At 43.8% G+C, this 23,275-nt stretch overlaps 1 protein-coding gene across 2 annotated transcripts in view; it reads left to right on the top strand.

The window, feature by feature from the left end:
* Nucleotides 1-2,789: 2,789 nt before the first annotated feature.
* DTNA (dystrobrevin alpha) overlaps nucleotides 2,790-23,275 on the top strand; it is a 231,605-nt gene continuing 211,119 nt past the window's right edge. Inside the window, exons 1-2 of one of the 2 annotated variants that reach the window (XM_054815372.1) lie at nucleotides 2,790-3,005; nucleotides 13,463-13,520. The gene's annotated coding sequence lies outside the window, so the exon portion shown is untranslated. The remainder of the gene's footprint in view (nucleotides 3,006-13,462; nucleotides 13,521-23,275) is intronic. The other variant, XM_054815374.1, reaches the window with a different exon arrangement.

Raw genomic sequence — 23,275 nt, 5'->3', positions numbered from 1 at the left:
GCAGTGCTCTGCCAGGAATCAAAGCACTCTTCTACGGGAATTCTGCCACCTTCTATGTGAAGACAGTTTGTTGAAAAGCAGCCTGCTAGCTGTAGTCTCAGTCCCCCTTGAAAACATTACCTCTCCTGCCACGCAAAGATTGTCACAGCCAGGTCTGTCACTCATAGAGTGGGGAGTCCTTTGGCTACTTAGCCTTGGAAGGGCATGTTCTAGAGAATGAAAGATTATGGTTTATTGTGGTGAAACTGCCTGTAAGTGCAAATAATTAAGTGCTGTGTTAAAATAGTGATGAATTTAGCCCATAATTTCAAGAAATAAAGCAACACTACCTGACAAAGCCTCAGAAGCTACAATGTATAGCAGCCTTCCAGGTTAGCAGCCCAGAGAGCTACGAACATTCTCAGCCCCATTAACATCTTACCGGATCCCTACTGAGCATCAAGGTCTCCTGGTACATTCTCTTGGGAGCTGGAAACAGAGGTTTTAAGGACAGGTTCTCCTGTGGTCTGATCTCCTCTATGTGTCATTCTTCCTCTTCAGTAAGGTTACTGTCACTTCAACATCCCTACTGAAATGCCAAGTCTTCCCTTACCTCGTCATTACAGTGACAGAATCCCTTGTTGCAGGCTCACTCATCTCCTCCTCTGTGTTGCAGGCTCACTCATCCTCATCCGCACTGCCTTTTCCCCGCATTTTTCTACTACACTCTGGTAATAATAATCAACTTCCATAACCAATATCATCTGCAGACTTCCCTGCTAGCTCTCCATCACATTCTGCACCTCATTTCAAGCTCCCATCTCAACCTCCGTGTCCTCCATGACCTCACACCTTACTTCAGCTGTTGTGTCACCCCTTACGCACTCCATCCCTCCCACGTTCCCGGTACATCTTACCAAGGCAGAAGGTAACATCAGGCCACTCTCTGTGGTATCGACTATGCCTGAATCGCATTCTTGTCCTCTCCTCACCTCTCCTTCCCACAGCTTCAGCAGCGTGAGGAGAGCAGTAACTGCAAAGTGGTGTATCAGGGCATCGCTGTGAGAATCCAGCGTTGTCTGTGCCATGCCTTTCTCCTGTGCTCAACCCATCAGACTGCTTTTTAAATGAGGATTATTAGATTTTTAAATATCTGCATGCAGTTGGATAGGGTAACGCCCTAGCTATCTAACGAGGCATATCTGAGCCTCCAGCATGATCAAATCTCCCTCCTTTTCACTTTTCCGCTTTTTTCCAGTCAGAGCTGGGGTCTCCTCATGTTGTTTTCAGGTTAGTCAAAGCATCAGCCCTGACACAGGACCAATGTAGCAGCACCTCAAAAGCCTTCAGCCCTCCTAAAACCATGTGATGAGCAGGATCCAGACCCTTAAGTGTTATCCAAACTCACGGTGAAGTATTGTAGCTAAAGTTATACATACCATTAATTGCTTTCATAAGCGTATGGGGAAAATCCATGAAAGCTGAAAGGAAAAAGAAAACCACCCCAAACCCTCAACATTCAACTGCCAAATTGTGTTGTTTTAAAGACTGCGGATTGCATTTCAAATGAAAATAATAAAAAAGTGTCTTATTTTCAGGTAATACACGATGGATGAAAGGAAACATGAGGCTGCTTCTCTGAAGCATGCTGAATTTTCTTCTGAGGTACCTGTGCATTAAGCCTACATGGTTAATCCCTGTGGTTTATCTGACCAGAGCTGGGGAAAAAAAAAAAGTGGGTCACAGAACTTTAGCACTAGAGACAATTCAATTCCCTCACCAAACCTAAGTGTGCTAGTTTTGAGAACCGCAGGATCAGCAGAAGCTTTTGTTCGTCACTATCGGCGGGCTCCCAGCTGCGCACGGAAGGCTCCTACGCACCCGCACGCTCACCTCTGCTCTTCAGCAGCGAGCCATGTTAAAGCCGAGCATGTACACAGCCACTTACACCTGCAGAATCCAAATCCAGAAGAAAGGCTTAAATAAAGCGTTCTTTCCCCAATACGTCACCGCGCTGTATGTGACGGTGCGAAAGTTGCGGTCTGCTCTGCGTCCTGGCGCTTACGCGCCGGGCTGGCGGGGCCCGACCGCCGATGGCTCCCTTCGCTTACGGGAACACCGCTCGGGAGAGCACCCCCCGTGTTTAGGGTGCTTTCTCCCGGCGGCTGCCCAGCCCCGCCGCGCCCCGCTGCTGCGCCCCGCTGCTGCGCCACGGCCGGAGCGATCGATCCTGACCCTCTCCCTTCCCCGGGGCGCGGCGCCCACCCCGCCCGGGGCAGCGCGTTCCGAAGCGTGCGGGTTTTACACTGCCGGAGGTTTAAAACGTGCCCGCTCCCCCCTCCCAGCCCCGGGGGGGCTCCGCGTCGCGCCGCGCCCCGCCCCGGGAGAAGCCCCGTCCCCGCCCCGCCCCTCCCCGGGAGAAGAGGATGACATCATCCCTCCCTACCAGCTCGCCGCGCCGCTCCCCCGGCCCGCCCGCCACCCCGAGAGGGAGGAGGGGGTCGTGCCCGCACCCCCGTCACGGAGCCTCGCCCCACCGGACGGTTTCCGGGGGGTATTGCCGCGGCCCCGGCTCGCCGCTTGGCCTCGCCCCTACCCCACACCCCACTACGTCATCCCTCCTGCCGCCCCCTCCCCCCCGCGCGCGCGGCGGTGCTGGCGGAGAAGCGTCCCCCGAGGGGAGCGTCGGAGCCGGGCAACGGCTTCGCGGCGGCTTCAACCACCGCAGGGCGCCGGCGCAGTAGCATCGCGCCGGCGCGGTGGGGCGGACGCGCATGCGCAACGGGGGGGGGCGGGCGCGGCGGGCGGGCGGCGGGGCAGCTCCTGCGCTGACACCTGCAGCATGTGCCAGGAGCTGCAGCGGCAGCGGCCGCCTCTGCCTCTGCGCGGCGCGGCCGCCCCGCTCCGGCGCCGTGCGCGGCGGCGGTGGTGGCGAAGGAACAACTCCCGCTCCCGGCGTCCCTCCTGCTTGGCACCGTGTGCCGGCGGGTGCACGGTGACCTTACGGAGCGTGCATTACCTCACAGGTAAATATCAGCTGATCCGCCCCGGCGGCGGCAGCGGCGGGAGCAGGCGGCGGCGGGAGCCTACAGAGCTTTCCTGAGGTAGCGATCCCGGCTGGGGCAGCGGGTCCGTGGTGCCGGGCGGGGGGCGCCGCCTGTTGCCGTTTACCTGTGTGGGGCAGCGGGCGGGGGGCGACCGGGGTTTCCCCCCCTCAGCGCCACGGAGACGCCTGTGTCCGGGTGTGGGGGACGGCCTCGGCGGGGTGGGGGCAGCATCGGGGGGGGGGGGGGGGGCCCGGGACGGCGGCCGCCGTCCCGGGTCCTCCCCTTCTCCGCCCTCCCCACCCCGGTGGGGTCGTACCGCGCTCCCGCTTGTTCTTAGAGCGGGTTCGCTGCTTGCTGAGGCGCTCCCGGCCCTGTCAGGTGTGTGCGAGTGTGCAAGTGTGCACAGGCATGCAGCACGACCGGGCTATCTCCTAGTGACCCACCCAGCCGCTCTATTCAGCGGGTCCTTGAGTCCTTCGGCACGGGGAGAGGGACCCCGGCGTGCTCCCGGTTGTCCCTGCTCAGCTGCTGTCACGTCTTACGAATGTCTGAGGTAAAAGGGATGAAAGGACGGCACCCCATAACGCAGCAGCACTGCCTTTACCTGTGCGTTCACTGACTCATTGGTAAACTTTGGTAATTGGCGGTGAAAATCTTAGTCATTGCAGCCAAACTAGTTTGTATTGCACTCGATGCTGAACAGTAGCTGCCACCTAAAATTAAATATTGCTGGCGACCACGGTGGTCAGCTGAATCTAGTGCTTATTCACTGGATCCGCTTCCCAGCATGGGCAGTGTTTTAGGTATTACTCTCAGCATTGGTGGGAATCAATGTTGTCTGATAATCCTCGATAGTTACTGGTGGCCCAGATGATGTCAAAATGAGAGGTTCACCAAGTAAGAAGCAGCATCACAAACCTGGTGCTTGTAGACTTTCAATATATCATGTTGTGTTTGAAGTTTTGTAACTTACTGTTTGCTTCTGAATGCTGTACTTCTGCTTTTCCCCTTGTTGTTGGGATATAGAAGTAGTTTAATAATAATGGGGAGTAAAGGCATGGATTCTGTGGTTTAACCCTATCATAGCTATGGAGCTGTTTCAGTAACTTTTACTTCAACGCCAGGTTGTCTGCCACACTTAGGAACATGCACGCAACTGGACACCTATTCACTAATTAAATGATGGCAACTAGAGTGTAGTGAGTGCTAGATTTTTATAGTCGTGCTGGTTTCTGGCTGTCAAAGGGTAAGTGAGCATGAGATAAAAGCCAATGCCATATCTATTTTAAGTTCATGTCTTTATATTGCTCCTCAAAAGAGAATGATCCTACTGACACATTTTTGGGTTTCACCCTTCTGTTGCAGTCAGCAGTCAAGTTCCTCTATTTATTCAAAGTTGGTATTTAATGCATTAGACGTTTTTGTGGTTTTATGTGCATTTTATTTTTTCTTTATCACAAGACAAAGTTAAATTCAAAGAACTGAATGCCTAAAAATAAATCTTCCCTTCCTATAAAAAGTCACACATAAAATATCAGCTCCTGACTTGACCTCTCAATGAGATATAACTGTAATCAGAATGAGGTGCTGTAGTCTTGCAGTGGTGGTAGTAAATACAAAATTACATACGTGTGCACACTGTGATCACAGGCAAGTGGGTAAGTCATGCACGTAATATTCAGTATATGTGGCTCCCCAATGGTGTGTAATCATTTCCACAAGCAGTTTTTGATGTGTTACTGTTTGTGTGCACCGATGCCGAGGTTGGCTAAACTGTGCAGGCTTGACCATGGTAGATTTAGCTCTCCCTGGGAAGTACTTCAGGACCCAGTCCTGAAAACAAACGTGTGATCTCCATGCGCTAGGGTAACCTACCAGTCCCACAGCTAAACAACAGAAAAGAGCACAAACTACATTATGCTAAGCTGCCGGATAGCAATCTATTAATGTTTAGAGGAAGGTGAAGGATAGATTTTTTTGTTTTGTTTTGTTTTGTGTTTAGCTTTTGAACGTTAATGATTTCCTTGATTTCTACAGTTGTACGCTGTCGGGACTGTAGAATAGATTATCTCCTCCTATCTGTTTTGCCCGGTCTATTCAGAATTGCCTATAAGGGTCAGCACTGATCTGTGTAACTTCCATTCCAGGCAAATAATCAGATATAATTGCACTGAAATCAATGAATATATACTGACATGAAACTGAGAAGAAAATCGGCCTCGTGGTGTTTTATATTTGTATAGCTGAAAGCCAAAAATAGCTGTCATAAACACACTGTGTCCTTTCAGAAGAAATAGTCAATGCCTATCTTACAGTTGTCCAAAAAGTTTCTTCTGTTTCAGCAGGTTTGGGTTAGGAAAGTGAAGGCAGCAATCTTGGAATGAGAATTGTTCTAGAGAAACTTCTTGTTCCAGTGACTAATCTCCTTCTACTTAATTCTGTGCTGTTAATCTCAGCATGCACATATCCACACTATTAACATTTGGCAAGGACTTTTCTTAAACAGGGCTCCTTAAGTGTATTGCCAGGTGTCACAGGGTTAATTCTAACGACTATGTTTTAAACTGCTGCTCTTTACATTAATTATGTATGTTCCTATCGCAAGGCATAACAGCAAAATGTAAGTGGTGTGGAATGTTACATTCCAATTAGTTTTGCCATGCAAACGGGGATTGTTGTTGATGGTTAAGTCTGACATGTACTGTGTGACTTGTCATGTTTTTCCTGGAGAGAGGGGAGTCTTGGGACTGAGTCACCATGGAAGAACATGGAGCCCCGTAGGCACAAAAGTGGTGCAATGGAGTGATGAGTCAGACCTCTTATCTTTAAATTTGGTATTCGGTGGTATTCATGCACGGGGTGCATTGCATTCATTGTGCACCTAGGCCAGTAACTAGCAGGTGAAAAACTCATTTAATTAGTTCTCTGACTATGAGATGCCTTTTCTTTGCAGAGTTGGTCCTGCTTCTATTGAAATGAAAGGCTGTTGGCTAGGATCATGTGGGAAATCACGGTGTATGCCAGGCCATATGTATTCATTTCTTACGTTGTTTCAAATCCAATAGTAGTATGACCTAATGCTTACGTTTTCACTTTTTGCATTGTAGATTTGCACTAGCTTTTTCAGATTTCTGAAACTGGATAAAGAGTAGAGGAGTAAGAGCAGTGTTGCATCTTCATAGGCTCCAATATTTGTCTAAGCTAAATGACTTTTATGAGTGCTGCTGTGGAATGGCAGTATTGTTTCTGATTCCAGAGGAAGCTGCTGTTATTGCTAAGCTAATGAAAATAATTGAAATTTCTTAGAGGTGGTAGCCTCAGAAATATGTTAAACAGTGAGAGTGAAGACTGCTCACTCAGCTGTTTTCAGAAACAAAACAAAGCCTTACATCAGAGATGTTTTCACTTAGACACTTACTCTGAACTTCCTTGAATAGCAATCATTAATAACACCATCTTCTCAAGCTAACAGAGCATGAAAGTTCCTTGATTTATAATCATTTGGGAGGAGATGCTCGAAATTCTGTCCAGTTACACAAACAGCACAAGAATGACGCTTTTGCTGAAAATAAGGAGGGGGCAATGGTGGGCAATTGTGCGTAAAGCAATTGGAATGGCCTGGAAGAGTGTAATGCAACAGCTCCCTCTCCTACTTCATTACAAAAGCTACAAGAGGGACTGTGTTTGAAAAAAAAAAAAAAAGGGTTTTAGCTGAAACTCATAGCAGTGCATTATTGATCTGTGTATTTTTTTAAATCTTGTGAATGTAACTGGTCACTGTTTTGTGATCATCACAGATGTTTGCACTGGGTTTGGGGTGGTGTGTGTGTGTTTTAACAGTCTTGCAAAAAAAGCTTCTGTCTTCTCGCATTGCCTTAAATTGGGAAACAGTTACAATGAAGACACATTAGAAAACACACAGGAAAGATGTGCCAATTTAGGTCTAAAGCATACCAATTCCAATTAAAGCTTAAATGCTTTATTTGTTTTTAAGTTAGATACACCTATTGTATTCTCTAGATGTATAGACATCTAGAATGTCACATGTGGAGAAATCAACACAGGGAGGGTTTAGCAGTCTTGGCAACTGAGATGAAGTGCCAAGCCACTTGCAAGAACTTGGAAGTTTTGGTAGTCTTTGTGTCCTGGTGTGGAGATCAAGAAACCTGAGACTAGTTGCACTGATGAAGAAAGTCATACCAGAACTGGAAATCTCCAGAGAAATCCATCTCAACTCTAGAGAGATGGAGATCTAAGAAAAGCCTTCAAATACCTCTTGTTTGGATTTGGTTACCATAGAAATGGAACACCATGAAGTCGCAAAGTAATATCATGCCCCCTGGAAATCAATAGTGTTTTGCTATTGACTTCAGTAGAGCCAAGGTTTTGCCCTGCTACTTAAGATAGCCAAGACTGAAATGTATGGGGCTAAATCCTTCTCTCATTTATGATGGCATAAATCCAGTCCTAGTGTATTTTCTTCCTCGAAGTGAAGAGAGAAAGAGATCGCAACTGTACTACCTGTCCACAGCATATCCACAACTGCTGCTAGGGAATATAATTATTTTATGCTGTTCCTGTATGCTGTGCAAAACCTTTACCGTTAAATGTGTGACGTCATCTTCTCCTCCTGTAACCACTACGTTTATACTGATTATGGGATAAGGACCACTGACAGTTCACATACCTGTGCGTATGCCACAAGGACCCAGAGGGAAATCTTGAGCTGTATCTTTTATTGTACAGAGGCTGCATTTGTATAAGGATGCTCTGTATAACCAGAACAGCCTGTAAAGGGAAATACAGAGATTTTTATAATTGTTCAAAAGAGATTACAACTTAACAGAAATCCATCCTATAATGTACAAAGTACAAAAATAAAGGCTCTTTTCAGTTAAATCCTCTACCAGATTGATGCCAAGAAGCAATGCAGTATCTCAAATGATTTGGGCTTTTTTAATCTTCTTAGCTGGAAGAGATGTCAGAAGAGCTAGGGGTGGAGATCTACAAAAATGAAGTAGAAGATTCATGTGAAATTTCCTCATGTAATGGTCTGGATGCCTCTGCTTATTTTGCTTAAAATGAAATTCAAACTTCAGAAGCATACTTGATTTTCTTTTCTCTTGGCGCTGACAAGCTCTGCCTTGGCTTTGTTGTCTAAAGAGGTAACAGCAATTAAAATGTGATGTGACAGTGACTTCTATAAACTGTTTTGTGATGTAAAGAATCGTAACGTAAGATTTTTCTGACATGACGAAAATTAACAGGGGATAGGAAATCTTTCAGCGTTATCTGCAGCTTTTCAAAAAGTTCAGCAAGAACTTCCCCCTGATTGCCAACTCCTTGCACAGTGGGTGCAAGTGGAGGCTCCTTTAACTGGTAAAACTGGTGAAGTTTAACCATGTTGGTTTAAATAAAAGCCTGATATAATTTTGCCCTTGGGCCTTCCTGAGGAACAGAGGAGCTGATGGTTTAGCACCAGAATTTGCTTGTCATGCTTATGGGTGAATAGATCCATTGAGCAGTTAGACCACGTTGAACTGTTTATCTTGGCTTGTGCAGGAAGGTGGAACTGTGTTTGCACCATGCTTGGCACCAGGCAGGATGGGTGAGCTGGTTCCATCCAGGAGGAAGAGCCACGTTGAGTGGTCCCAAAGCAGCTTCCCAGTGCCTGAGTTCACAGGTGACTAGAGGAAAAGTAGAAGATAATGCAACATTTTCTGGAATGTAATTATTACCATTAAAAGATTAAAACCCAACAGTAAACCACAACCCACCTCTGTCTTCAAGTGATAAAGATGAAACATAGTGCGAGTAGAAAAGTAAAGATCAGATTTAATCAGCAATGTAAGAGGGAGCAGTGTGCCCAAGATGGTAGTATGATCTTCCTAGAAAGATTTGAGCTGATTGAAGATCTGATGCATGTTGTTCTGATCTCGACCCCTGGTTCCTGGGCAACTGTAGTTACTCACTAAATCTGCACACTGTGAAAGGAGCTGCCTTTTGTAGGGCATTTGTATGTGCCCTTATGCCTCGCAGAATTGCCCTGTATAGAGGCTATTTACATCTATTGAGTTTCCTCACAATTGCCTTGTTGTACTTGATTGGTGCCAGAGTTAAAGTTAAATGATGGTTGGCCTGTGCTTAGCCACAGAAGCATTGTCCACGGTAATCACTGCCATAAAGCAGGTCTTGATCATGGTCTGAAGTACCAGTCAGCTCTCCTCTTTTCTTTCCTCTTTGAAGTCTTCTTTGCTTTGGCATGCGTGTCAATGAGCATGGTCATGTGGTGTGCAACACAAACTTGAGATGCCCTGGGAGGCTTGCTTCCCTGGAGAAAGAAGGGCTCTTGGCTGCCCACCAAAGCCCATCACGGCTTGACAGTTACGCTTTAGTGAAATGGACCGACCAACTTCTTGGTGGGCCGTGTGCCAGCCTAACAGATGGGCCTCAATGTGGGCAGCCAGCAAAACACATACATACGTGTAGATGTAGATAACTGTATGTATGGCCACAATAAATAGGGATCCTTGCAATTTGAAAAAAGTTGCCAAAGCAAAAGGCTGAGCACTAAAAGCAATGAGTCTTCTTTTGGGGAGAGGGCATGTCAGAGTGCTCACAGGAGGGATCTGTGCTTTCCTTGTTGTTCTCTGCTTGCAGTTTTGCAAATTAGGTAATAAACAAAGGAGGCTATTTAGTCTTTTGAATCCAGGCACTCTTGTTGCTACAACTGAGAATGTGGAAAATGACACTTTACTGCAGTGAATCCCCTTACAAACCACTTGAAGCTTGATACCGGCTCAGATTCTACCAACACGTTTACTAGTACAGCTTAAGATCAGTGGAAATCTGTGCATGCCTTGCTTTTTGTTTTGAATTACATTTTGAAGTATGAAATACTTCACTGAGCAAGAGCAAGAGTTGCATGAAAATCAGTTACCAGTACAGAATGTAACAAAACTTTCTCTGTAGGTCATAGCTTCTAAAATCTTTGTGTGTAGTTAGCGAGTAAATGCTAAGCCCCATCCGCGGACGGCAGTCAGCTAACGCATGCAGGCCATGTAATAATTGATAATTAAACACTTGTAAGTCTTCTGAAGACCTAAACATTAGTTGTATCTCTACAGAAGTGACATAGAAAAGCTAGGTGACTTGAACTTGTCTAGGTGACTTGGACTTGTCTGCATAGGGATTTGATTGCAGAAGCCCATTTCCCTTGAGCCCATTTCCCTAATTTTATCAAGGTGATGCTGGAGAATTGCCTGGCCTTGCTGTCTCAGGGCACATAGATATCTTCCTTGAAGGTCTGTCTCTCCTTACTAGGAGAGAGCACTAGTGGATTGCAGGATGAATAGCACTGCACATCCAGCTGGAAATTGCTTTGGGCTCCTCTTAAAATTCTGGAAGATCTGTGGACACGGTTTTCCTTCAGCTGATAGGGCAAACCGAGGATCTGTGATTTTTGGCAAAATCTGTAATGAACTCTGGATACCCTCAGTGTAAAGTAGAGTTTCAGCTTTATATTTCTATGACCCTTAAGTCAGATTACGAGGAATTGTTGGGGTAAGAAAAATCTTTTCTCAACTCCTGGAAATAAATTGTATTTACCAGATCTAATTTAATCCCTTTATGCTTAACCTGAAGACATGGCAGCTGTCTGTGTGACTCCTAAATCAAGTACTGTAATCGCCGGCTTCTAGAGCACACACAGCGCACAGACAAATTTTGCAAGCCAGCACTAAATGGGCTAGCAGGCCTAGGGAGTATGTTTTGGCTTAAAGGATGGGACCAGGCTTTTGGGGGGGGGCTGGCCATCCTGGCAAGACATCCAAAATGAGTACGATGAAGGGACTGTTGTGAAGAGGAGGAATAATGAGGTAGTTTCTTAGGGCCCAGACTTCAAAAGATGATTAAAAACTCCTGTAGATTTCAGAGGCAAGTATTTGCTCCCATAGTGCAAATGACAAGAGTGTGCTTGGTGCATTCTGAATATCGAATGGAAGGATGTGTTCTGGTCCAAGTACGATGTCTGAGGTGCACACGCTTCTCTCTTTCTTCTTTGTTTAGTCTTTCAGACATGTCTACCATGTGACTGCTCATTTTCCCCTTCCTAAATAATAACCAGAATAAGCAGTTTGATGGTGGTGTACACTAGTTAATGGGAACTACAGAAATTTAAATTTCTATGTGGGAATTCTGCAAGTTTCGACTCATTTAATCCCGGTCTCTTTAGCCCGCATCTACCATTGCTCTTTGTGCAGGCTAGGGGGAACATAGCCTTTAAGTCTCAAGTATTTTTTATCAGTTTTCTTATCACCTGCATTCAGCTGCTTCTGGTGGGACTATTAGAAAAACACAGGTGCAGTCCTCCAGAGGACTAGGAGAGGGCAAAGTGAAAGAAAACCAGCATGGAGGGAGGATGGTTGTTAAAAGGGGAAGGTGGGATGGAGGAAAATGAGAAGACCAACATTAGCAGTAGCAGGGTCAAGCCATATCTGTTTATGCCCACAGACAGGACAATGATTTCCTTTTTAATACTGAGTGTGCTGAGGCAGGAATATATTTGTTCTCAACTAAGTGCTGGCACTGAAAAGAGGAAAGTTGCTGTATGTTTTAAGCCTGCAGACAGGCACATTGGAAGTTGAACTGTATCATGTTGTGCTCTGTATAACCTTCTGCAAAGAAAGGTGATACATACTGTCGAATACTGTAATATTAGAGGTATTACTTTTGTAGTCCCTGTTTCTTTAGACAGATACAGAAGATTTAAAAGCAAACAGTGTTTGTGAACATAAGTCAAGCCTAAAAGGCACTTTACTCATTTTTTCCTTCCTGACCCCTGTTTAGTCTAGTCATGTTAAAACCAACATTATTATGGACAACTGCATGAAACTTGTTTGCACAGAAGAGGTAAACAATAACTGTTGTACAAGATTAGTAGCTTAAAATGCAGCTACTTAGTACATTTCTCTGCACCATGGATTAGCCAGTCATCATTCTTAGGTAGAAGAGTAGGTAGAATACCTTCACATTTTAGGGAAGTGTATGTTTCATTTGTCCCATTGTAATGCTCTTCTGTATTTCCACGTTTCTGATACTCTAGGAGCCCCATATTGTTATTGCTATTTGCATTTGCACTTAAATGTTGCCATCTTACTTTTGAAAACAAGCTGGCAGAAAGATAATTATTCCTGTGCAATTTGGCTTTTTTTTGTTCTTTTTTTCTTTCATCACATGAAAGCACGTAGTAGGGCATTATAAAACTCTTGATTTGTTGTAGGCAATCAGACTTTTGATGGTGTGCTTGACTATCAGAACAAATGACCACAGCTTCTTTACCATAAGCTCTGTTCCAAATAATTAATGTAATGTTAGTGGGCTTAGGGAAGCAGTGGGCTATATTACAGTGACTGCAAAGCATGGAAACCTACTGTGTCTTTCTGTCATAAAAAGGCCCTGCCTGTGCTGTAGATCCTATGAAGAATTTGTAGAGATACTTGAAAGGATAAAACACTGTATAAATTCCTAAAGTTCAAAGAGAAAATAGCACTCAGGATAAAAAAGGGAGCTTAGCCCAGCAGCAGCTTAACCATATATGACAGATCTAGTACTAAGTCCTGCGCCATCAATGCAAATGCCTCTGGAGTTCACCAAGTAGCCAGATGGAAGGACTAGAAGAAAGGCTTTGAGAATACTGACCTTGGAGGGGCAGAGTGAGAAGTCATGTGCTTCCCAATAAATGACTATGATTTTCTGGGCAGGATACGAACAGGGAAGGTTTAAGACGTGTACAGCTAGATCTGTCATTCATTTCCTGTGAAAACTGCTTTTAAAGGCATTAATGTATATTTGTCAGTATTTCTGTGCAAGTATTATGCCATAAATAAAATTGGGAACTGTGCAACTTGGCAACCTTGTTCTTCTAACATAGGGATTTAAGCAGCTCTGTCTTACCTCAGCCACTGCTGCACATTGACCAGGGATGGCACACAAGCATGCAAATTATCTCAGTAAATAATTTGCACTAGTTGTCACACGAACAACACAAACTTTGGTGGCTGTGGCAGGCTGCTGTTGTTGCAGGAGACATGCAGGAACAGCTTTTATGAGCGCCCGAGGAAAGGAATGACACAACAGCATTTTAGCAGCTGTATTGATACTGGATGCTGCTTCAGGCTTCTTACCCAGTGCTCGCAGTCTTCATTTCAAGTAGTGCGAATGTTTGTAAGGTAGGAAGTTATGTTGTATCTGGAACACCTTAATGTTAAATAAAGTAAATATGGGCACTGCAGTAAGTGAAGTCCTAGGGAAGTATGTGTGAGATTGCAGTCACTGCTAAGAGGGGTATGCTTGTTGGAGGCCATATTGTGGCTTTTTGGCCCTTGCTGATGACCATAGGCATAGAAATGGTTCATGTTGCTTTTGTTTATTTGTAGGAAAAGGAAGAAACATGGAGCTGCAATCGCTGTTCTGAAGCTAAAGTATAGATTAAAGGTACTCTTTTTTTTTCCCCGCGGTTGTGTTTTTTAGGAGACTGCAGCAATGTATTCTAAGCAGTCACAGGAGCTTTAATGACAGCTGTTTTGCTTGAAAGTCTGTATCTGTCAGTGTCTGTAACATGATTTGATGTAAACCTTTGGATTTCCTCATGTTTAAAAAAGCTCCAGAGTCGTCTTTGCCTACCAAAACACATTTAACAGTTGAAATTTTAGCAGGGAGTATTTCTACAATCTACCATTTTGCATATACTCTGATGATCCTACTTTTTATGGTTTTTTTAATACATCTCACATTAGTCTGAACATCCAGTTAAGGACATGGCTTAGGAAAATACAGAAGTTTGGAGAAAAAAAAAAGGAAACAAAATAACACTAGCAGAAACCTTAGTAGTCCCATATCCTTATGCCATTTGCTGCTCAAAACTGAGGAAAAATATTGAAAAACGAAGTTGTCTTTCACAGCAGACTTTATGCCTGTCAGTCAAACTCATCTTAACTACTTGGCTGTTGAGAAGATTTGTCCTTGAAACCCAGATTTCCCTTACATGCACTGACATGTGTTTTGCAAGACCTTGAAATTGCACAATGGAAGGAAAGCTGAAAACTGCTGCCAAATCTACTAGATGGTCACGGTTACCCAGAGCTGACCAGAAGCTTTAATTTCATGCACTACGGTACTGCAGATTGAAACCGGGGAGCTGTGGTGTGCGGGCAGGTAGTCAGCACCGCATGGGTGGCTGCCCCTTTGGCCAGGTGGGAAAATGCAGATTTACCGCAGAGGGCAGGATGCAGGTGTATCGTTCCTTTGACATCAGCAGGCGGGCTGGCCCTTTCCTTCCATTTTGTTTGCCCAAAATGCTTTTTCTCAAGCAGCAATAACTGAAAGGGGAAGGTATCGACTGGCACAGTGGGTCCTATGGCACGCTGCCTTGCTCAGAATGCAAAGGAGGAGAGTGGGGAAATAGGACCTGATTTTAGCACTTCTGTGTTAGCTATTCTGAAACCAACCACGTCCAGAGCGCTTGAATTTGTTACTGTTTTTTCCAGGGGACTCTCTATGGTCCTGCCTAACAGAGAGAAAAGAGCCATGGTTGTCCCATTGGTATTATGATTTACATCCCAATCGGTTGATACCAACACACTTACTTTTGCTAACCTACAAACAAACTTGTTTCATCAAATCCAGTTATCCAAAATTACCAGCATCCAGTTGGATGGCTCTCATAGGGCTTTGGGACGTATGAGAAGGGCGTTTGGATTTTCCTGCTGGTCTTTTTCCTTTCCTTGCTTTTCTTTTTATCAACTTCTTTCCACTGAAACGACAGCGAAGCTTGCATGTTGTTGTGGTTAGCTCTTCATGAATCTATTTTCACTTAAGGACTACAAGATACTGGGCCAATCTACATTTTTCTAGCAGTCTTAAAATGCAGTAATTAAGAACAATTTATTGCTTTGTTTGCAAAGCCCCAAACCAAAAGGAGAGGGTTCTCTTATCACTTCCTTATCTTTGGCAGCCTCACAGCAGTGAAACCTCCCTCACCTCTTGCTGTCTGCTTGGCTAAGTCCAGTGAATCTTTTGTTAACAAGGGGTTAAAAATTCCTTAAGAATATTTTTGCTCTTTATGCTTTACTTCATACTTCTTCTTGTGTTTGGGTAGAACATACCAGCAATTGGAACATAATTTATGAAATATTATGAAATGTTGTTAACGCTTTTAAATTGAAGCTGTGGCATACACTCATGCACAGTCCTTGAGTATCGAAACATTTGTTAGTGTATGTTATGTGAGCAGTTAGGCTGGAAGCTCAGACCTTGAGAGGGCCTCTACTATTTTTTTTACAGCTTATTTTTCACAGTTTATTTCTTTTTTTTTTTTCCTTTTAAATAAGACAATCCTCTCCTACCTTGCAAGAGCTGAGGTTTTGATGTGACTTTGTTTTGGAAAGTGGTAGCACCCACTTGCTTGCTATTCGTGAATCATCAATGTCATTAGATATTAAGGTGTTTCACTCGATTTTGATATACAAGGCTCTGTTCCATGTTGTCTGTGCATCTGTATTAACTGGCTTCTTAACTATTGTGTTTTTCTACTTGGCAAATATTCTCAGCAGAAGTATCTACAGCAGTTGCTTCGAAAACTGCAGCATTTGTAACTGGTAACTATACTGTTACCATTGGGTTTTTTAATATTCTATTTTTAAATCTCCCTTTTAAAAAGAAAATACATGGAACAGTTACCCAGAAATGCATCAAAAAACCTAATCCAGTCCAGAAGTCTTTACAGCAAAATACAAACCAGTACAGCTAATCTGTGCCTTCTTGTACGAAAGGAGTGTGTAGCACGCAATCTAGGCAGTAGATTCTTAACTCCACAAATTCATATAGCTGTACTGAAGGGATCTGGCCTGACTCTGAGTGTTTTCCCTGTGAAGCTATTAATGGTGTGGCACCCAGCACATATACTGGGGCAGGATCAAACTACATTAGAGAAGGGAAATAAATGCCTGAATCTATACATACATGTAGGTCTGCAAAAGTGGGGTGACTGGATTTCTTAGCATATTGGGGGGTGGGGGGAGGGATAGAAGGAGACAATAATAATGGAAAAAAAAAAAAAAGAAAATCGAAGGAATCAACATCCAGGAAGCTTTTTTGAATTATTTGTACAGTGTATCACAAAAACACAACAAAAAAGAAAAGGTCAAAGTCCTGAGAACATGGATTGAAATGATCAGAGGCCCTTTCAAGTGGCACGGAGTGCATGCCTGCATTAATCCCAAAGTGACTTGTTTCAGGAAGAGGGAATATTGTGAACACCAAGAATTGTTCTGTTCTTCTCAGTGACCTGACTGAGGATGAACACATTTCCCACTTGTCATTGGAGTAATATTAAATCAGCCCATTTCTCACTGTAGGACGTCAAGTCCCAAACAGGTGGGAGTTCATCCACTGTTTTATTTACCAGTCAAGTGAATTTGTCTGCTTTGGTATTTAACTACTGCATCCCTGGTAACACTGGCCACTGCTAAAAGTAATGATTTGATTTTGTCAGATTTAGATCTGTTCACACTGTGAAGTAACAAGTGTCTCTGTTTCTGTCAATACACCTCCTTTATCACTTTTTCAACATAAGTAGGAAAAAACGACATCATAAAAACTTTGGGAGATGATACTAGAGCTGGCTTCCTATGGAAATCTCTGTACGCAATCCCAGCTGGTTTAGCATGATGCAAGTGCCGAGTTAGCCCCTGGTTGCAGAGGGAAGGCTTCTCAAGGCTGAATGATAATAAGTTATGACCTTCCATGTTTCGTACACTTATATCCTCTTTTATTTTCCTGAGCACTTCAGATGATCAAAAATAACTGGCAAACATTTTTTGCTTGTTTGTTTCTAAGTAGTCTTTTGAACTGACAAGACATGAAATCCTTAGACCAAAGGACAGTATTTTTCAGTAGGTTACAAATGTCTGAAAGTAGAGATGCTGAATATATTTACCTCAGCCATGATTTTACTGCCATAATAAGATTTTTTTGCTTTGCGGCATACACCAGGACTTCAAGATTATATTAGCTTATGCTGAGCTAAATCCAGATACAGGATTTGGTTGTAAAATATACAAAGAGAGGTTTGTGTCTGCAGAAAGTCTCTACAATCCCCTTTCCATAAGAACATATTAGTGGGGTTGAAAGGAACCCATTGCGTAGTGTTTTCATGCAGTGCTAACTAAAGTAACAGTGACCTTGCTGTTCACACTCCTGCAAGGCTCCTGAGAAGCCGGGGGTAGCTTCGTTATGCCTCTTCCAGACGGCAGTGTCTTTTTCCCTGCAGGTATTTTGGTTTTGATTGCTCTGCCGAAGCTTGTGTTGACCAAAAGTACGTGAAGTCAGTAAGCGGTGTTCACCTGCGATTTGCGCTCTTCAGCACGATGCTCTTAACTTGCAGTAACTGTAGCAGAGGCACCTCCTGAGTGTGTACACCCTGTACCAAAGGTCACCCACCCATACGGTATGAGCGCCTGAGTAAACCCTTGTGCTCCTCCTCAGTAGGAGCATCCACAATGGCTGGAGCTTAACTACTATCATTTGATGATTCATTTGCAGTGCTTATTTTCTAAAAATTGCATAGCCTGTTCTCAAAAGCAAGGCAAAGAAAAAAGCAGCTGTTATGAAAAGAGAGGAAGAAAAACTCACACATACAAAACACAGAGCTTTAAAGAACCAAACCCACATTGTTAGGGTAGGAAAAAAACAACAATTTGCCGTGTGTTATCTTTGAAAAAGAGCAGAAATAGATCATTTATATTTTTTGAGGTACTATTCATATTTTAGACAATTATCAGTGACACTTTTAAGTTTAAGAATGTATGATTTGAATTCAGTCCTGACTTGCATTTCTTACTTTTGTGGGGTTTCATAGAGAATAAACCAGGGAATTTTTCCCTGTTGTAAAAAGACATGCCCATATATTCAGTACTACTGAATTTTAGGCATGTAATATTGACACTGAAATAAACACACTGCTTTTTAAGTATAAGAAGCATCAGAACCGATCAGTCTAAATTTTACTGTCATAACATTGAATATGAGGATGGACTTTGTGCTTCTCTTTATCGTAGCATATTTTATTTAGAATTTGATTAAAAAAGTAGGAAATTGGCATGACTGAAATAATGAAAAAAAATTTTTAGTGCTGTGTAATGTTTTGCAAAAAGTATTTGCTTTCTGTGGAAACAAATGACCGACCAAAAACTGTAGCTGAAACTGAAACTTCCCATTTAGATATTTCATAACATTTCATTTAAAAATTTGTGATCGAAATGAAACATTTTGATATCTCCAAATTAATTGTTTTCTTTCTGTATTGGGTTCGCGTGTCAAGGTTTTGGTAGTGGGGGAGCTACAGGGGTGGCTTCTGTGAGAAGCTGCCAGAAGCTTCCCCCACGTGCAACAGAGCCAATGCCAGCCGGCTCCAAGATGGACCTGCCGCTGGCCAAGGCCGAGCCCATCAGTGATGGTGGCAGCACCCCTGGGGTAATGTATTTAAGAAGGGGGGGGGGGGAAAGAAAACCCCAAAAACCAAGAGCAATTTCAGCCAGAGAGGAGTGAGAAGATGTGAGAGGAAGAACTCTGCAGACACCCAGGTCAGTGAAGAAGGAGGAGCAGGAGGTGCTCCAGGCGCTGGAGCAGAGATTCCCCTGCAGCTCATGGAGAAGACCATGGTAAGGCAGGCTGTCCCCCTGCAGCCCATGGAGGTCCATGGTGGAGCAGATATCCACCTGCAGCCCATGGAGGACCCCACGCCGGAGCAGGTGGAGGCACCCGAAGGAGTGTGTGACCCTGTGGGAAGCCCACACTGGAGCAGGCTCCTGGCAGGACCTGTGGCCCCATGGAAAGAGGAGCCCACGCCAGAGCAGGTTTGCTGGCAGGACTTGTGACCCTGTGGGGGACCCATGCTGGAGCAGTCTGTTCCTGAAGGTCTGCACCCCGTGGAAGGGCCCGACGCTGGAGCAGTTCGTGAAGAGCTGCAGCCCATGGGAAGGAGCCATGTTGGAGAAGTTGGTGGAGGACTGTCTCCCGAGGGAGGGACCCCATGCTGGAGCAGGGGCAGAGTGTGAGGATTCCTCCCCCTGAGAAGGAAGGAGCAGCAGAGACAACATGTGATGAACTGACCCCAACCCCCATTCCATGTCCCCCTGTGCTGCTTGGGGGCGGGGAGAAGGGAGAGAATTTGGGAGTGAAGCTGAGCCCAGGAAGAAGGGAGGGGTGAGGGGAAGTGTTTTAAGATTTTGTTTTTATTTCTCATTATCCTACTCTGATTTGATTGGTAATAAATTAATTTTCCGAAGTTGAGTCTGTTTTGCCTGTGATGGTAATTGGTGAGTGATCTCTCCCTGTCCCTTTCTCAATCCATGAGCCTTTTGCTCTATTTTCTCTCCCCTGTCCAGCTGAGGAGGGGAGTGCTAGAGCAGCTTTGGTGGGCACCTGGCCTCCAGCCAGGGTCAATCCACCACACTTTTACCTCAGCTCTTCCTGAGCTACTGCAGCAGTTCATCCCTTCCCCCATGTCTCCCATTAAGTCAGGCTGTCCAGCCCAGAGATACATCTTTCATGGTGTGTCACCGGTATGCAGCTTCTGTGTCCCATGGGGAGGTTGTATTTACTGCTGAGATGATGCTTTGCCCAATAGCAGCCACATAGTCCAGTCCACAAGGCGCCAAAATTAGAAGTCCAGTGAGGTACTCCAGCAGCCCAAAGAGACTCAGCTTAGTCCCAAAACAAAACACTCAGTCTGCTTTGAAAGTGATACATTTTTTTTCTGCATGAATTAAACTTGGCTTTTAATGAAGTACTTCATTTGGATTTTGCTGATGGAAGATTTCAGTTTTCAGCTCAAGTTAAAGCACTTCCGTGCGAAAACACCCGCTGTTCAGTTTTGTTCTGCTGACCAGCTCTCTTCTGAGATTCTCTTATTCTTCATTTGCATGGGTTGTAACTGGGAAATATCCTTAATGTGATGGCTTCCTTTCTTCTGAGATGCATTCCCTGTTGTTACAAGTAGGGAACTATGGAACTGGTGCTCTTTTTCAAAGTGGAAGAAACATGTCAAGGTCAGATGATAAATTTTCTTGCAGACTGATACATTTCTGTTGGAGGTCCTGACCAACTTGGAGCCCAGAGAAACAAAAATTCCTGCCTCTGTGTGTGTATTTAAGGCAATAGCCCACAGATGAGTCATGAATGCAGCATTACTAATGACCCTACCTACACCACAGCTGCTGAACCTTTCTGCAAGGCAGAATGAGCTACAGACCTCCCCCAGATGCCAAGAACATCTCATCAGTACTCCCTGGAGCTGATGGTCTCTGACAGGCTTTCAAACCTGGCCCCCACCTTCTAGCTAAGGAGCCTGTGCAGAGTTCCAGGAAAAAAACCTGTTCCCTGCCCCATGCGTGATGTGACCCACCCACATCCTTCCCTTGGCCTAACCCCCTGTGCGATGAAATCTCCCAACCCCCGTAATCATTGTAGCACTGAATTTACCTTGAAGTCATGAAGCTGCAGCAGAGAATCGTGCTGAATGAGTGAACGCATGCAAATAAATGTAAACCACAGAGAATGTGGTAATTTCTGCAATCTTAATATTCTTGCTATATACCTATTAGCATTTTCTTTGATGGACTAGCTTTCCTTTGACATAGGACATCGTATATTTTTTAATGACCTTTGTAAAGGCAATTCATGAAAACAAAAAGGTAGAAATAGTGCAGTGTTGTTTTAGAATAGGCTAAAAATCCTTTTGTGGCTCTTCTTGTTAAGCAAGCAATGTTTCTTCCAGGGCAATGCAAAATGTGAGTTGAAAGTGGGATGAGCGCAATTAAGATCCAAGAAAGGGCGTGTGGAAAGCTCGGATTAAAGAAAGCTGAAAAGTGAAATTTCAGCTGAAGAAGAAAAGACTGATAAATATATTGAAAGCTTTTGATGGCTGCAAAATATATAGAAGGGCAGCTCATTTCATTTTGGCTTTCGCTTTTAACTGTCGGTTTACTACAACTGAGTTTCTGTTTTCATTCTAAAGAACATTTTGAGGAATGGCATTTCTTTTGCTCCTGACTGTGATCTGCAAAATAAATTTGAAAGATTTGCCATATGTACGTGAGTTCTTTCAGTGTTTTCATTAAATATATATTTAATGGATTTTTCATTTTGAATTGAGATCTATTATTCTTCTTTCTCCTTTGTATTTTGCTTAAATGATTTGCCACTGTTTTGTCTTCTTCTGGGCCAGTGCGAGCCCATGTATTAAAAATAAGTCATTTTCATAAGAATCCTGGCACTTCCCATTTGGAAACCTATTCATGAGTGCTGCTGTCTTTTTAAGCCCTGTGCTGTCTTGCAGTAGAGCCAGAGTAAGAGCTTCCTGTCTGATTGCTCCCACTCCCCCACTGCTACAAGCTACTCATCTGTTTGAAAGGGAGGTATGCAAACCTTTCCAAGAGTTGCCTCTCCATGGTTCTTCTTGTGGATACTTGACCTGACAGATGCTTCTCAGAGTTTCTCAGTCTGCTACTGCATATTTGGAAAAGCATTTGTTTTTTGACAAAACTAATTTGTTGTGTTTGCAGGCTTTAGCAAGCCTTTCTTACTTACAGTAATTCCTTCCATTTTACAGTTTCTGTGAATCCAGTTGCTGGTCTTAAGTTGTACGAAGACTGGTGGTCCTGATTCCAACACAAGCATCGCCAAGCAGATGGGTTGCTTTTACGCATGGCTCTGTTCCCCTTTTCATTCTCAGTGTCAGTTGTAAGAAAACATTCTGCTTTGTGCACTTTGAAGAAGGACTTTCACTGGCTCTTGGTCCTAGACTATCATCTCAGAGGAATGTTCAGAACGCGAGAGCAACCACACACCTGACTTGATATTTCTAGTGCTGGAGGGGTATAAGTGAAGGCTGTGCTCTTGAATGGCTGGATCCAAAAGCCTTTGACCTTAAAATCAAGGAAAGAGGCTCTGTGGCAGTGCTGGTAACAGTTCCCAGCCTACTGAGATGTGGTTTGGGAGTGATTGTGAAGCTTTTCAGGGTCTAGGAAGACCAGCAGGAATAAAATGGCCCTTTGCTGCATTGCTGCCATGTAAATAAACAGTTTCTGTGAAAGTTTTAGTGGTGATTTTGGGGTATGAATTCAGAAACTTTGGGCGTTAGTCTCTTGCTGGCTTCTCCACAAGGGAGTTGGAGTTCTCAGGCCCTGTTGCAACACTACCAACCCTCTGAATACTGAACCTTTTTTAACATACAGCTTCTAGATGGTACAAGGTTTTCGACTAAAACAATGTTATCCTTTATGGTATTACAGAAACCCTTGGAAATAAAGTATATTAAAAAAACCCATAAAAATTGGAAAACACAATTTTTGAGCGAGTACTGTGATTTCAGGGTGATTTGTGTTCATATTCTCTGTTTTCTTTTGAAAATAAAATTAGTATCAAACATTTTTTATCTGGAATTAGATCAGGCATCAAACAAGTAGCTCATCTGGAGCATTTCAGTACTGGTATACCACAGACCTATTTGAAGTCTAGGGCTTAATAAAGTAATTTTTACCAGTTAGGAATAACAGTTTGGATTAGAGTTGTATATGTAGCAGTATCCCTTGATCTGAATTAATTGATTCTAGGAAGTGAAAATGAAGTGCATGAATCTGCTTTATGAGCAAAGATAATGGATTTTCATTTGGGGTGTAGGAGATATGAGACAATTTACATCAGCGTACGCTTATTGGTATTTTTCATACTTTTGTTGAAATTATTGTGTGATTTTATTCCTTCCTCCTCTTCTAGCTTGTGTATCTGAAAATGGTAATCACATTGGTTTTCAAGGATCATTGGATGTTCACTGAGCATCTAAACCCAAAAAGTAATAATCATATTTTAGAAGGCAAGTGAAAATCACTGCTAACTCTTCCTTGGGAGTTGTGTTGTGAATAGGATGGTTTGCATTGCAATGAATTATGACAGAAGTGTGTTTGGAAAATTTATTCAAGAAAGAAAAGCTGAAAACAGGCTCAGTCAACTGATGTTCTAGGTTTCATTCTGCCTTTGTCCTTAGCTCCCACAGCAGGAGGAAGAGTATTTCTAATTAATGACATTCTTCAATACTTGACAAAATATGAATCTACTGTGACTTCCAGACTTTGCGGAGGATGGTTTAGGAGTCAGGGACCAGGGAGAGCTGCTGTGCATGGTCAGAGTGG

The sequence above is a fragment of the Grus americana genome, chromosome 2 (assembly GCF_028858705.1).
Source record: "Grus americana isolate bGruAme1 chromosome 2, bGruAme1.mat, whole genome shotgun sequence".
NCBI classification, from domain to species: Eukaryota; Metazoa; Chordata; class Aves; order Gruiformes; family Gruidae; genus Grus; species Grus americana.
This window is presented reverse-complemented; position numbering and strand designations above follow the sequence as displayed.